General features: G+C 41.4%; 1 protein-coding gene across 1 annotated transcript in view; it reads right to left on the reverse strand.

Moving 5' to 3' along the window:
- The window catches only part of LOC128310957 (doublesex- and mab-3-related transcription factor C1-like), a 30,285-nt gene extending 24,162 nt beyond the window's left edge, over window positions 1-6,123 (reverse strand). Inside the window, exon 1 of the mRNA XM_053202493.1 lies at window positions 6,046-6,123. The gene's annotated coding sequence lies outside the window, so the exon portion shown is untranslated. The remainder of the gene's footprint in view (window positions 1-6,045) is intronic.
- Window positions 6,124-12,582: the final 6,459 nt, after the last annotated feature.

Raw genomic sequence — 12,582 nt, forward strand, 5'->3', positions numbered from 1 at the left:
ATTTTCTCATTAAAAATTATAAAAGATAATTGTCTATTTATAACTAATTAATATGAAAGGTAATGGCATTTACAACTTACATAGAAGCAAAATATATGCAAAGGATGCTCCAAAATGCCAGAGGAGGAAATTTCATTGTATGTGAAATGGTGTCTGTTTTTTGAAGATAGAGTATGATACATTAAAGGTGCATACTGTAAGCCCAAGAGTAGCCACTGTAGTAAAATATAATAGTTATAGCTAACATAAATGCGAGGAACAAAGAACAGAGAACAAATGTGACAAATAGTAAGCTACTATCAAGTTTGTAGTTTAAAAAAATGTATTGATAATTACACTAAATTTAAAGGACCTACACACTGGAAGAAAACGGTTTGGAAGGAGTTCAGTTTCCAGTTTGGAAGAAATTTAGACGTATACTATATACAAATATGCAAATAGATTAGAAATGAATAGGTGAAAAAAAAGGTATACTATACAAATACTAATTGAGAAATAGCTGAGTGTGTATATGATTATCAGAGACATCATACCAAAGGATATAAACAGAGGCAAAGTTGTATATTCCATGAAGACAGAGCCTGTGTTGGGTCTTAACACAAGTCTCAAGAAGTTTACAGGAGCTGAAATCATACAGAGCAGGTTTTCTGAGCTGTAACAGCATTAAACGAGAAAGCAATAACATAAACATAGTATAAAAATCCCAAATTACTTGTAAATTAAGCAGAAAATATTTTAATAACCCATGGGCTGGAGAATATATCACAAAGGAAATTGCAAAATATTTTTAATTGGAATGAAAATGAAAGCACAGCATAACAAACAAAATTTGAGGGATGCAGATATAGAGTGGCAATTAGAGGAAATTTTATTGCACTAAGTTTTTATATTATAAAAGAACAAAGGCCTCAAATCAATAAATATAATATAGAAGAAGAGCAAGGTAAATGGAAGGGAAATAAGGTCCATTAAAAAGAGGATAGATAGATAGATAGATGACAGATAGATAGTTAGATAGAAATCTCCAAGTACTGTCCCTAAAGAAACACATGCATCAAAACTACTAGATCAAAAGTTTAAAAGAACTCTTTTAAATATGTTCAAAGAGCTAAAGGAAAATACAGATAAAGAACTAAAGGAAATCATGAAGATGATATATGAACGAAAGGCTAATAACAACGAAGATAAATTAGTTTTTAAAGTGCCAAACAAAAATTCTAGGGATGGAAAATACAATGGGTGAAATGATAAATTCACTAGAGGGTTTTCAACAGCAGACTCAAATAGACAGAAGAAACAATCAATAAACTTGAACAGAGTTGATTTGAAATTACTGAGTCTGAGGAGCAAAAGGGAAAAAGAATGAATCAAGTTGAAGAAAGACTAAGGGGCTTCTAGTATTTCACCAGGTGGAACAATATATGCATTACAGAAGTTCCAGAAGGGTTAGGGAGCATGCAGAGAGATTATTCAGAGATAATGGATGAAAACATACCAAATTTGAAGAAAGACATAACTGCTCAAATCCAAGACACTGAAGGATCCAAGCAAGATAAACACAAGGACATCCACCCCAAGACACATTGTAATCAACCTGTCAAAAGCCAAGGACAAAAAGAGAATCTTCAAAAGAGCAAGAGAAAAGTGGTTCATTATGTATAAGGGACCTCTAAGAAGACTATTAGCAAATTTCTCAGCAGAACCCTTGAAGTCCAGAAGGTAGTGAGATGATATATTTAAGTCCTAAAAGAAAAACACTGTCAACCAAGAACACTATATCCAGCAACACTGTTCCTCAAAATGACAAAGAAGACGTTCTGAAAGAAACAAAAGCTGATGGAATTCATTACCACTAGGCCTGCCATCCAAGATATGTTAAAGGGAGTCCTTCAAGTGGAAACTAAAGGACTCTAGACAGTAATTTGAAGCCATATGATAATATAAATTATCCAGTAAAGGTAAATATATGGGCACATAAAAATTTATGTTATTGTAATTTTCATTTGTAACTCTATTTTGTTTTCTATAGAGTATGAACGACAAATGCATAAAAATAATAAGCCCATGTCAATAGGTACATAATATATAAATATAAAATTTGTGAAATCAATCATATAAAAATGGAGGTGAAACTGTAAAGGGCTAGAGTTTGTATGCAATTGAAGTTAAATTGGGATCAATTTAAGATAGATTGTCATACTTCAGGATTTTTTATGCAATCCCTGTAGTAGGCACAAAGAAAATATCTATTGAGTATACACACAGAAAAACAAGAAGAAATCTAAATGTGAAACTACAAAAAGTAACTAGGCATAAGGAAGAAAGTAATGGAGGAAATAAGGGACAAACTATAAGGAATACAGAAAACAAATAATGAAATGAAAAAAGTGTTTCCCTACTAGCACTTACTTTAAATGTTATTAAATGAATTAAACTCTCCAACTGAAAGACACAGATGGGCAGAATGGATTTTTTTTAAATGATCCAACTAAATGCTATCTACTGCAAACTCACTTAAGGTACAAGGACACACAGAAGGTGAAAGTGAAAGGATAGGTAAAGATTTTCCCTGTAAATAGTAACTAAAATAAAAGGAGCTATACTGTCAAAAGAGACAATGAAGGTCATTTTATAATGATAAAAGGGTAAATGAACCAGGAATACATAATAATTATAACCATATTTGCACCAAATGTCAGAACTCCAAAATATATGAAGAAAACATGCACAGAATTGAAGGAACACATGGTCAGCTCTACAATGATAGGAGACTTCAATAGTCACTTCTAGTAATGGATAGAACTACCACGCAGAAGATCAAAAAGGAAATGCAGGACTTGGACCACCCTATAGAACAATTGTATCTAACAAACATACAGAGCACTCCATTCCAAAACAAACAAAAACATACACACTTTTCTCTAGTACATCTGGAACATTCTCCAGCAGAAACCTTACGTTAGTCCACAAAACAAGTATTAATAAGTTTCAAGAGATGGAAATCATGCAAAGCATTTTTTCCAATCACAATGGAGTGAAACTAGAAATTAGTAGCAGGAGAAAAACTAGAAAATACACCAATATGTGAAAATTGAATTTGTAATTCAATATTTTTTTCATAAAGAAAACTTCAGTCCTAGATAGCTTCGCTGGTGAATAGTATCACACATTTAAAAGAAAACAAAAGAAAAATACTAGCAGTCCTACAGAGCTTTTCCAGAAAATCCAGGAGGAACACTTGCCAATTCATTTCATGAGGGCAGCATTACTTTTATACAAAAAAATAAAAAATAAAAATGGAAAATGACATTACAAGGGAAAGAAAGCACTACAGACCAGTATCCCTGATGAATATAGATGTAAAACTTATGAAATTTTAGAAATTTGAATCCAATGATATCTGAACGGTATAATCCATGACCAGGCACAGTTTTTACTAGGAATACAAGGTTATTTTATTTTATTTTATTTTATTTTATTTTATTTTATTGAGAAAGAGTGAAAGCACCCAAGTGGGGGAGGGGGCAAAGGGAGAGAGAATCTTAAGTCGGCTCCATGCTGTGTGTGAAGCCCAATGAGGCTTGATCCCACGACCTTGGTGTCATGACCTGAGCTGAAAGAAATCAAGAGTTGGACGCTCAACTGACTGAGCCACCCAGGCGCCCCCAAGGTCGTTTTAACATTTAAAAACTATATCACTGTTTTGCCATACTAAGGGAATGAAAGAAAATCAATGATTATCACAATATGACAGAACAATCATTTGATAATATAGAATATCCAATCACAATAAAAATATCTAGTAACTTAAGAGCATAAAGGAGCATCTTCAACCTGATAAAGTTAGTCTGCCAAAAAAACCTGCTGTTGGCATCATACTTGATGCTGAAAGACTGAATGCTTCTCCCATAAGTTTAGAAATATTGCAGAATGTCCACTCTTACCGTGCCAATTTGACATTATATTTGAGGTTCTATTTGATGAGATAAGAAAAAGAAACAAAAGGCATGCAGATAGAAAAGGAAGAAAGTCAAAACTGTCTTTATTTTCACAAAGCATGATTGTCTATAGAGAAAATAGTAATCTAGGGGGAAAGAAACCCAGAAATCATCTCTCAGATCTAAGAAACAATTTAATAAGGTCACAGGACAGAAAGTCAATATAACAAAAAGTCCTTTTTATTCCAAGATACCAGAAACAAATACCTGGAGATAGAAATTTTCTTCAATGCCACTTACGATAGCAGTAAAATAAATAGAATACCTACTGAGAATTTTGGTGTAACCTGTGCAAGACTGGTACATAGACACCTATAAAATATTGCTGAAAGAAATTAAAGAAGTGTTCAATAAATGGAGATATGTTCATGGATCAGAAGACTCAAAAAGTTTTAAGATGACAATTCTCTAGTAATTCATCTAGGGATTTGCCATAATCATAATCAAAATGAAAAGCAATTTCTAAAACTCATATGGAAATGCAAAGGACATAAAATAGCCAAGGCCATTTGGAAAAGAACAGAGATGGAGGTCTTACACTACCAAATTCCCTGACTTAATATAAAGGCATGGTAACCATGACAGTGTGGTATCATCATAAAAATAGACATATGGATGAAAGGATAAAATAGAAAGCCCAGAAATAGACAACTATATATGGTAAGTTGATGTGTGACAAAGGTTCTAGGATGATTAAATTATCAAATAATTAAGTAATGCTGCTGGGAAAAGTGTATCTCCATATGGAAAAAGAAAGCACAAGCAAACTTCAGTACCTCATGCTATATGCAGAAATTAACTAAAAATAAATCATAGATCTAAGTGCAAATTGTAAAATTGAAAATCTGCAAGACAACATGAGAGAAAATTTTGTGTGTCGTGAAGTTAGGCAAAGGTATCTTAGGTAGAACATTCATTCAAAAAGTATGAATCACAAAGGAAAACTAATCAATGGGTTGTCAAATCTAAATACACACACACACACACACACACACACACACACACACACACACACCTTTTGCTTCTGAAACACCAGGGTTCAGTACCTCTGTGTGGCACCATTTTATACTCCTCATGACTGACCTTGACTTCTACTTAATCCCCAGAACAGGGTCTACTGATTTTTCAGTTACAAAAACTCACTTTATTGCCCTGGGATCCTGCTTGTGAAGCACTCCTCTTTCTCTATTTCCTGGTCAACTTTTTCCCTCACTCATTTTAGGCATGCCTCCTCTGGGAAATCTCCAAGACTCTATTCTAATTCCCAAGGCTGGATGGCTGTCACTTCTTGTTCCTCCCATAGCCATGTAAAGTTATTTCCATTGTTCTCTACTGTAATCATCCTTTTCTTGGCTTCTCTCCCACAGAGTGGCTTGAAGTAGCAACCCAGCTTCATTCATTTCTATGATCCCAGGCCATGGCCCATTGATAGGCTCCCAGAGAAGATTAGCCCTGTATCCTCACAGCTATGTAAGAGATGCTTTCCTAAACAACGCTATTTCTCAAAAACCAAATAAAAGTTTCTGAGCCCACCTCCTTCCTCTTTCCCCTCCAGGTACTGTTTGCAAGGGAGTTCCCCTGTAGTCAGTGGCACAGACTCTCATAGTTCTTAGTGGTAAAAAGGGGGCATAACTACACAGCTTCACTTGTAACCCAAGTGTCAAAGATGGAATTTCATATGGCAGAGGTAGGCAACGATGAGCTCTTACCTTAATTATTCTGCTTTCAACTTGGGCCAGCACAGCAGCCCCTCCACCCTCGTCCCCCACATTTTCCAAGCTCTCTAGGCCTCAAACCACCTGTCCATTACCCACCAGATGCTGACTCACAGACATGGCATCTCACATAACCCTCTGAGAGGAAAAGCTCTGCTGTTGATTGGACTATGGATGCCATCACCTAGCTCACCCTTCTTGCTTTGATAACTCGTTTGGACCCATACACCATCCCAGAGCTTTGATGTATGTAATCTTATGAATCTCTCCCATGTAGGGAAGGCCCAAATGAACACTCCTGTCTATGGCATCCCCACCAAATGACAACTCACCATCTGCCTGAACACCTCTGCTTTTTCGGTCAGCAAGTAGAAACCTGGCTTGAGCCTGCTGGGAAGTTCAGAGAAAATAAGAAAAAGAAAAAGACTCAGGAGGGGTGGGAGTAAAGACTCAGGAACAGAGGGGATATCACATGCCAGAAATGTATCCACTGCTTGAGCACAGTGCACTCAGCTGTGGGAGGGAGGAAGGACAGGACAGGGCCAGAGGGGCTAGAGGGGCGTGGAGGGGCCAGGCCCTTAGCCTGTTTGCATGAAGCAGAGTGAGGAGTTCAGCTGGTCTCTTCAAGGAAGTCCTGTCCATCACTTCTGGCACATCACACTCTCCTGGAAGTATGATCTTCACTCCCTTCCTTCCACCTCCTGACCTGGTGAGTCTGCTTTCCCTCTTACCATAGGATGTCAGCCCCAGGGGGCTGGAGTGTGGGCTACAGCAGTCCCAGCTGTATCCCTAACGCCTGGAATAGGGCCAAGGATGCACACAATACTTACTAAATGAGTTAATGAATGTCAGGGAACATGGGGACCACTAGGATGAGGCTATTTACTCTTGCTCTGTTTGTTTTTCAGAATGTGAAAGACACCAAGGAATTTGTTTTTTTGTTTGACACTGCAGAGAACCCACCCAATGGCACAAGCTCACCCAGAGAGCCTGCTGGTCCCCAAGGATCTTGGAGGAGCTGGTTCCAGAGAGCCCTGGCACATTTCACCAGGTCCTTCAGGTGAGAGCTCGGAGCCAGCCTCTGCCTCTCACTGCTCACAGCCAAGCCAGCACACCTCCCCTTCTACTTGACCCAGAGAGCCCCCAGGCCAGGCCTCACTTCCCCAGAGTTACCAAGGGTCCAGTTGCCATTCTGCTTTGCCTTTGTAGGGGAGGATACCAGACACTTGGAAACTGAGTTCACGGGGGCCACAGGCAGACCCATGAATGGTGATGGAGCCCCCTCAGCTGCCACATGCCCTTGCTTTCCCCAGTTTTTCGGTTACTGGCCCTGAAATAAATGCTGGAACACTTGACTGTTTCTGCTTCAACTTTTCAACAATGTAACTTGCAATGCTGATGCCAGCCTCAGGTGAACTAGGGGTTATCAGTTGTGGTGGGAGGGTGGTAGAGGGAGGGAGCTAGCATCTTTCTTGGCTCTATAGGCTATACACCCTCCTTCTTGGGGCAGTGCTGCTGGTTTCTCAGTCACCATTGCAACAGAGTTCAGCCAATAAAGAGTGAATTTTCACAGTGGAAAGCAGTGACCCTGATGAGGGAAATGACTGCAAGGATGACCCAACACCACACACACTCTTCATATCTGAGAATAACCGGGCAGTGCTGATATAGAGGAGAGGGGGAGGGACACATGCAAAAAGAATCTTTGTATCCTAAGAAAAACTCTTAGACCCGTATACATATGGTCAACTCCCAAGACCCCTGACTCAGGCACAAGACTGAATCTCTTCAACAGGCAACCTCTTCCCTAACTACGGATTGTTCATGTTCATGATGAGGGTTTTTTTCCCCTTCCCATGGTGGCCTTGTTATGTACTTCAACATAATGTCAGAAGAGGAAGTCTGTCAGAGTGATTGGAGCATATTTGTCCCTCTAACCCAACAACATGTAGAAGCCCTGTTAGATATTGCAACACCTAGAATCACAAGTCCAACAGACAAAGATATAGGATGTGCTCTTTAATATCAAAAAACCTAACTAGCACACAGGAACACCAAAATATTCTTTTCCCCTGACTCACATAGTCACCTGTACAAATCCAGGAGAGAAAAAAGTACTTGTACAGGGTGTGCTGTGTGAACTAATTATCCTTTAGTTGATCAGAGGTCCAATGTCTTTAAACATTAATGAAGCTCAGGTGGGGTAGGGTTCAGGTACAAAACAACATTTGGGAGTCCCACAGCCTTTTCATAGCCTTTTTCCTACATCCCTGATGGGTAGCCAAGGTGGGACCCATAGGTACAGAACAGAGGAAGATGTTGACTTAGTGTGACAGGTTTGCTTTAGGTCTGTTGTCTCAGCAGCCATTCCTGATGGCCTAGGAACCACCCATCTTCCTACAGTGCCTCTGTTCTCCTAACCTGACCCCTAATTCAGTGTGGATGCTCAGCTCCATATCACTGCTTCTCCACATCCTGGATCTGTCCTTTCCAAAAAAGGGGAGGAACTCCAACTCTTAAGGACTGGAGAAACTGTTGGGCATTCATTCCTTCATAGCTGCTGTCACATCAGTCACCGGACATGACGGGGATTGTCAGGGAGAGTCTATGCATGCACGTGCACAGTGCACCTCTGCATGTGCATGTGCGTGTGTTTGCGCGTGCGTGTGTGTTTAGGATATGAATATTTGTGGAAACAAGAAATATTACTATAAAATCTGGTGGATAAACATAGGGCACAACTCAGCAGCCACTCGAAGCCCAAGCAGCAGAGATAGCATTTAACAAAGCAGGACCTGTCAACAAGGAGCCCTCACTTCTGTTCCTCATCCTCAGCACAAGCCCACCTTGTCTATGGATTCCCAAATCTGAGAATTTTATTTTTCAAGGCCCCACCCCAGGCCCAGAGCCACCTACCCACTACCCACCAGATGCTGACTGACCATCACCCAGACACATCATCTCTTGAAAGAAGTACCTCTGCTGTTGATATAACCTCGGTTACCCTCACCCACCTCAGCGTCTCTTAGTTTTGATGAGCCACGTGGCCTTCCCTGTCTCCTACTTTGTACAGGCTTTTGGGTTCCACAGCCTCACAGCAAAAGATACTTTCCTCTGCCATCCCCAGACTCACAAGATATTCTCCTTATGCCTCCCCATGAACATCCCTATTCTTCCTGCTTGGGGGACCATGATCTCTCCGGCTGACCTTGAGCAGGTCCTTCCTCCTCTGTGGGCTCGGCATTTATAGAAGTGATTACCTGGGTTTTCAGCAAGTCATGTTCTCCTAGCTGTGCACATCCTTAAGCCTTCTGATTCTGCTCTGGCTGTGGAGGGCTCAGAATCAGCTGCAAAACCTCAAATATGCCTCCTGTCTGCTATGACTAGGAACGAGTCAACTTGTAAATTTTAAGAGGGGCCCCATTACCCCTTGAATATTCAGATGAAGAGTCAGAGCACACAAAGGCAATTACATGTGGAAAGAAACAGAGTTCGGCAGTAAAGAAAGGTGTGGGTCATCAGTTTTCCACCTTTGCTTCTAAAATATGACTGAACCCAATTTCTGAGCTCTCCTTCTTTGCGTACTCCTGCCTTACCCCCGCCCCTAACTATACCATGTCACAATTCCTGAACCCAAGTGGATGGCTCAGGTAGGGGAGGAAAGTGGACAGTTCCTCAGGAGAGGGGACGGGATCATCAGGATCTCCCGGCTCTTATGGTGAACAGATGGCCATTGGAGTGTGCAAGTGAGCAAGAGATTAAGCCTGTTTTTTGCCTCATCTACCCTCATTGTCTCTAGTGCTTTATCCCAGTGAATTCTGAGCAGCCTTAGGAAGGTGGCAACGTTTGTCCTCAGCTCTGCCAAACATTACACACCCTGCTGTGTTACAGGGGCTTTACACGTTATTCGTTTTATTCTCCAATCATCCCAAATAAGGGGAGTGGTGTGAGCTGCATTCTGAGGTCACATCACCAGCAAGGGATCCAGAGCCAAGACCCAATCCCTGGTCAATGCAAGTCAAGAGCCCTTCCACTACAGTAGTGCAGCCCAAGCACTGTCCCAAGCTAGGAGCCATGGGATCCTGACCTACTGTGTGTCAGCTCATCCCCTTAAGGATTGGGATTCTGTACTTGAAGTCCCATACCCAGAAGAGCTAAAATATTAAGGGGGTCAATGTTCTTGGGTGACACGGTTGCCTAGAGACAGTTGCACCACTACTCACTGTCCAATCTCACCCAATACCACACACCACTGGGGAGTTATTTCCTCTAATAAAACAATGGTGGTAACTCAGTGGGAAAATAGAACTACATCTGATGTACCCTTCACCCACTACTCCTTATGGTATCCTGAGGCAATTCTGCAGACCTCTGGGGAGCTCCCTAGCACAGTTTGAAAACCACTGGTCTCATGCAAAAGATGGAGTCTAATGGTGGGCCTTTCAGGTGCAGAATAATGAGTGAGCAAACGTCATTGGGGTCCTTAACAAATCACATTAATCTTCTGTTTTCTTACTGTATGGGGAAAGCTGTATCTCACCAGGGCTTCCAGCATGGGGCCCTCAACTTCCCAGGGTGGGCAGCTCACTATTTTAGCCATCTCAAGGGAGAGCACACTTGTGAAGACCAGTTCCACTCTTGGGAGACCATCCTCTCTGCACCAATTATAAAGAGGGACTCGGTTTTTCTGTGACTACAGTGTAAGGAAATGTACTGAGATCTCACCAGTTGGGGGCCAACATGGGCTTTGCTTATATCCATGACCCTGTCAGTTAATTTTGTTCAACCCTGGCCATCTTCAGACACTCCTAGTGTCAGTCACAGACACAAGAAAGGCAGACAGAACGCCCTCTCACTTGTGGGTTTTAAAATGTGTGTTAAAATTAGTGGAAGAGGTGGTGGAGGCAAAGGGCATGATTTGAGGGATGTTTCACATAGGAAAGGTAGGATAGCACTGTCCTATGGGTCTTATGGAGGTGGGCCAGGGCAGGGAAGGGCAAAGAGGAGCCAAGGATGACACTCACGTTTCCAGCTTGAGTGACTGGTGGCCTGCGGTTGCCATTCACCAAGATAGGGATTACAGATGGGGAAGTAGGATTCATGGGAGGCTGAAGACGTCAGGTGTGGACTTGGACTCTGCTGAAATTCATAGAGCAGATGGGTTGGTGAGCAGCTACATTAAGTGTACTCTCAATGACAACGGAAATAAAAAAGAATTCTACACCACTTGGGGAGTGGATACGTCTTCTGTTTTATTTATTTGTTTGTTTGTCTGTTTGTTTATTTATTTATTTTATACACATGATAATGCACATAACGATGATGTGTATGGTGTGTGAAGGTGGAACTTGATATTGGTGATTCTTAACCAATTGGGGTAATACTTGTATGAAACATTGATATGAACAGAAGAGGCTGCCTTAGGCCCTCATTGGCCACTCAAGAGCTGACAAGACCCTATACGTTTCAGGGACACCCATAAACCATTCACAGCACACACCGTAGAGCATGGATTGCAAAGCGTTGACCTTGGGTTACTTACTCACAGGTGTCCTCTGGGGGTAATATGACCTATCTCTTCCTAGAGGCAGGAGCTAAACCTAGAAATCATAATCCTTATGTTCTCTATTTGCCATGAGAACTAAATGGGATAAAACATGTAGAGGAGTGCCAGGCAAAACCTGGCACCCAGTAACGGTGACTTGCCATATTTCCCTGGAGGACAGAGGCCATGATCTGGGGAGTTGGCATTTGTAACTCTGCCAGGCATATTATCAGCAGTGGGCATTTAATAATGAATAGTAATAACAGTTGCCATTTATCTCATATGGACCAGAAACAGCTCTGTTGTTGTTGTTGTTCTTTCTGCAGTTGACTGGATCATTAATCAGTTGGATTTGTATCATGCTTCATGCTCCCTAATGTCTCCCAGTGCTGTCAGATTTACCTCATTACTCTCCACAGCATTCTCAAGGGGTTGAGGACTGATGTTGTTACACTTTTGGGGGGGGGGTGAGTACAGACGCTTATAGGAATAATAGTTTCTGCCTCACAGAAGGGCTTTGAGGATTAAGTGGAATGCCCCTTCCACAGCAGCAGGTGTTGAACTGGGCCCAGAGCCAACACTCAGCAGTTTCCTTGAGGTCAGGCACATTGGGGGTGGGCTTTGGATGTCATTTGTCCTCCAGACCTGGCCCAGCATCCATTTGCATGAAAATCACGAAGACACTAGCAATAACTGAGAGCTTGCAATGAGGAGGACTATCGGCTGCCAAAATGACTGCTGGAGGAATAGCACATCTTCTTCTTTTTCAGCCCAGCTTGGGCCCAAGAATTCCCCTTCACCCAAACTCATGAAGTGAGGATCAGAACTATTGCTTTGACTTTAGAGAAGAGGCCAGGAGAGAGTCAGTTACTTGGCCAAGGTCACAGTCAGCGATGGGTCTGGGTCTGGCCTTCAGATTTCCTTACCCTCATTACAGTGTTCTGTTCAGCAGACCCAATATCATGTCTCATTCTTCTGCAAGACTACCATGAGCCTACCATGAGCCCAACTCATTACTTGGTTTCTGATTCTTACACACGCAAAGGTTAGGATCTCCAATTAGCATCTGGGGGTAAATCATTGCACCTTCTCAAAGTCTTGTATTCCCAGTTTGAAAATTGGGGCAAGTATTACAACCTTGCAAGGCTGTGGTGGGAGCTAAATAAAGCAGCCAGTATGTACACCCCAAATGAAAAGCAGTCATATGAGAAGACAGAAGAAATAAAATGAAAAGGGAAGTGAGATGCTGGGAGCAAATATGTTTTTCAGTTAGAACAGATTAAAGAATAATATTTAGGATATAAAGAGAACTCTGATGAAACAA

This window comes from Acinonyx jubatus, chromosome X (genome assembly GCF_027475565.1).
Source record: "Acinonyx jubatus isolate Ajub_Pintada_27869175 chromosome X, VMU_Ajub_asm_v1.0, whole genome shotgun sequence".
In the NCBI taxonomy this organism is placed as follows: domain Eukaryota; kingdom Metazoa; phylum Chordata; class Mammalia; order Carnivora; family Felidae; genus Acinonyx; species Acinonyx jubatus.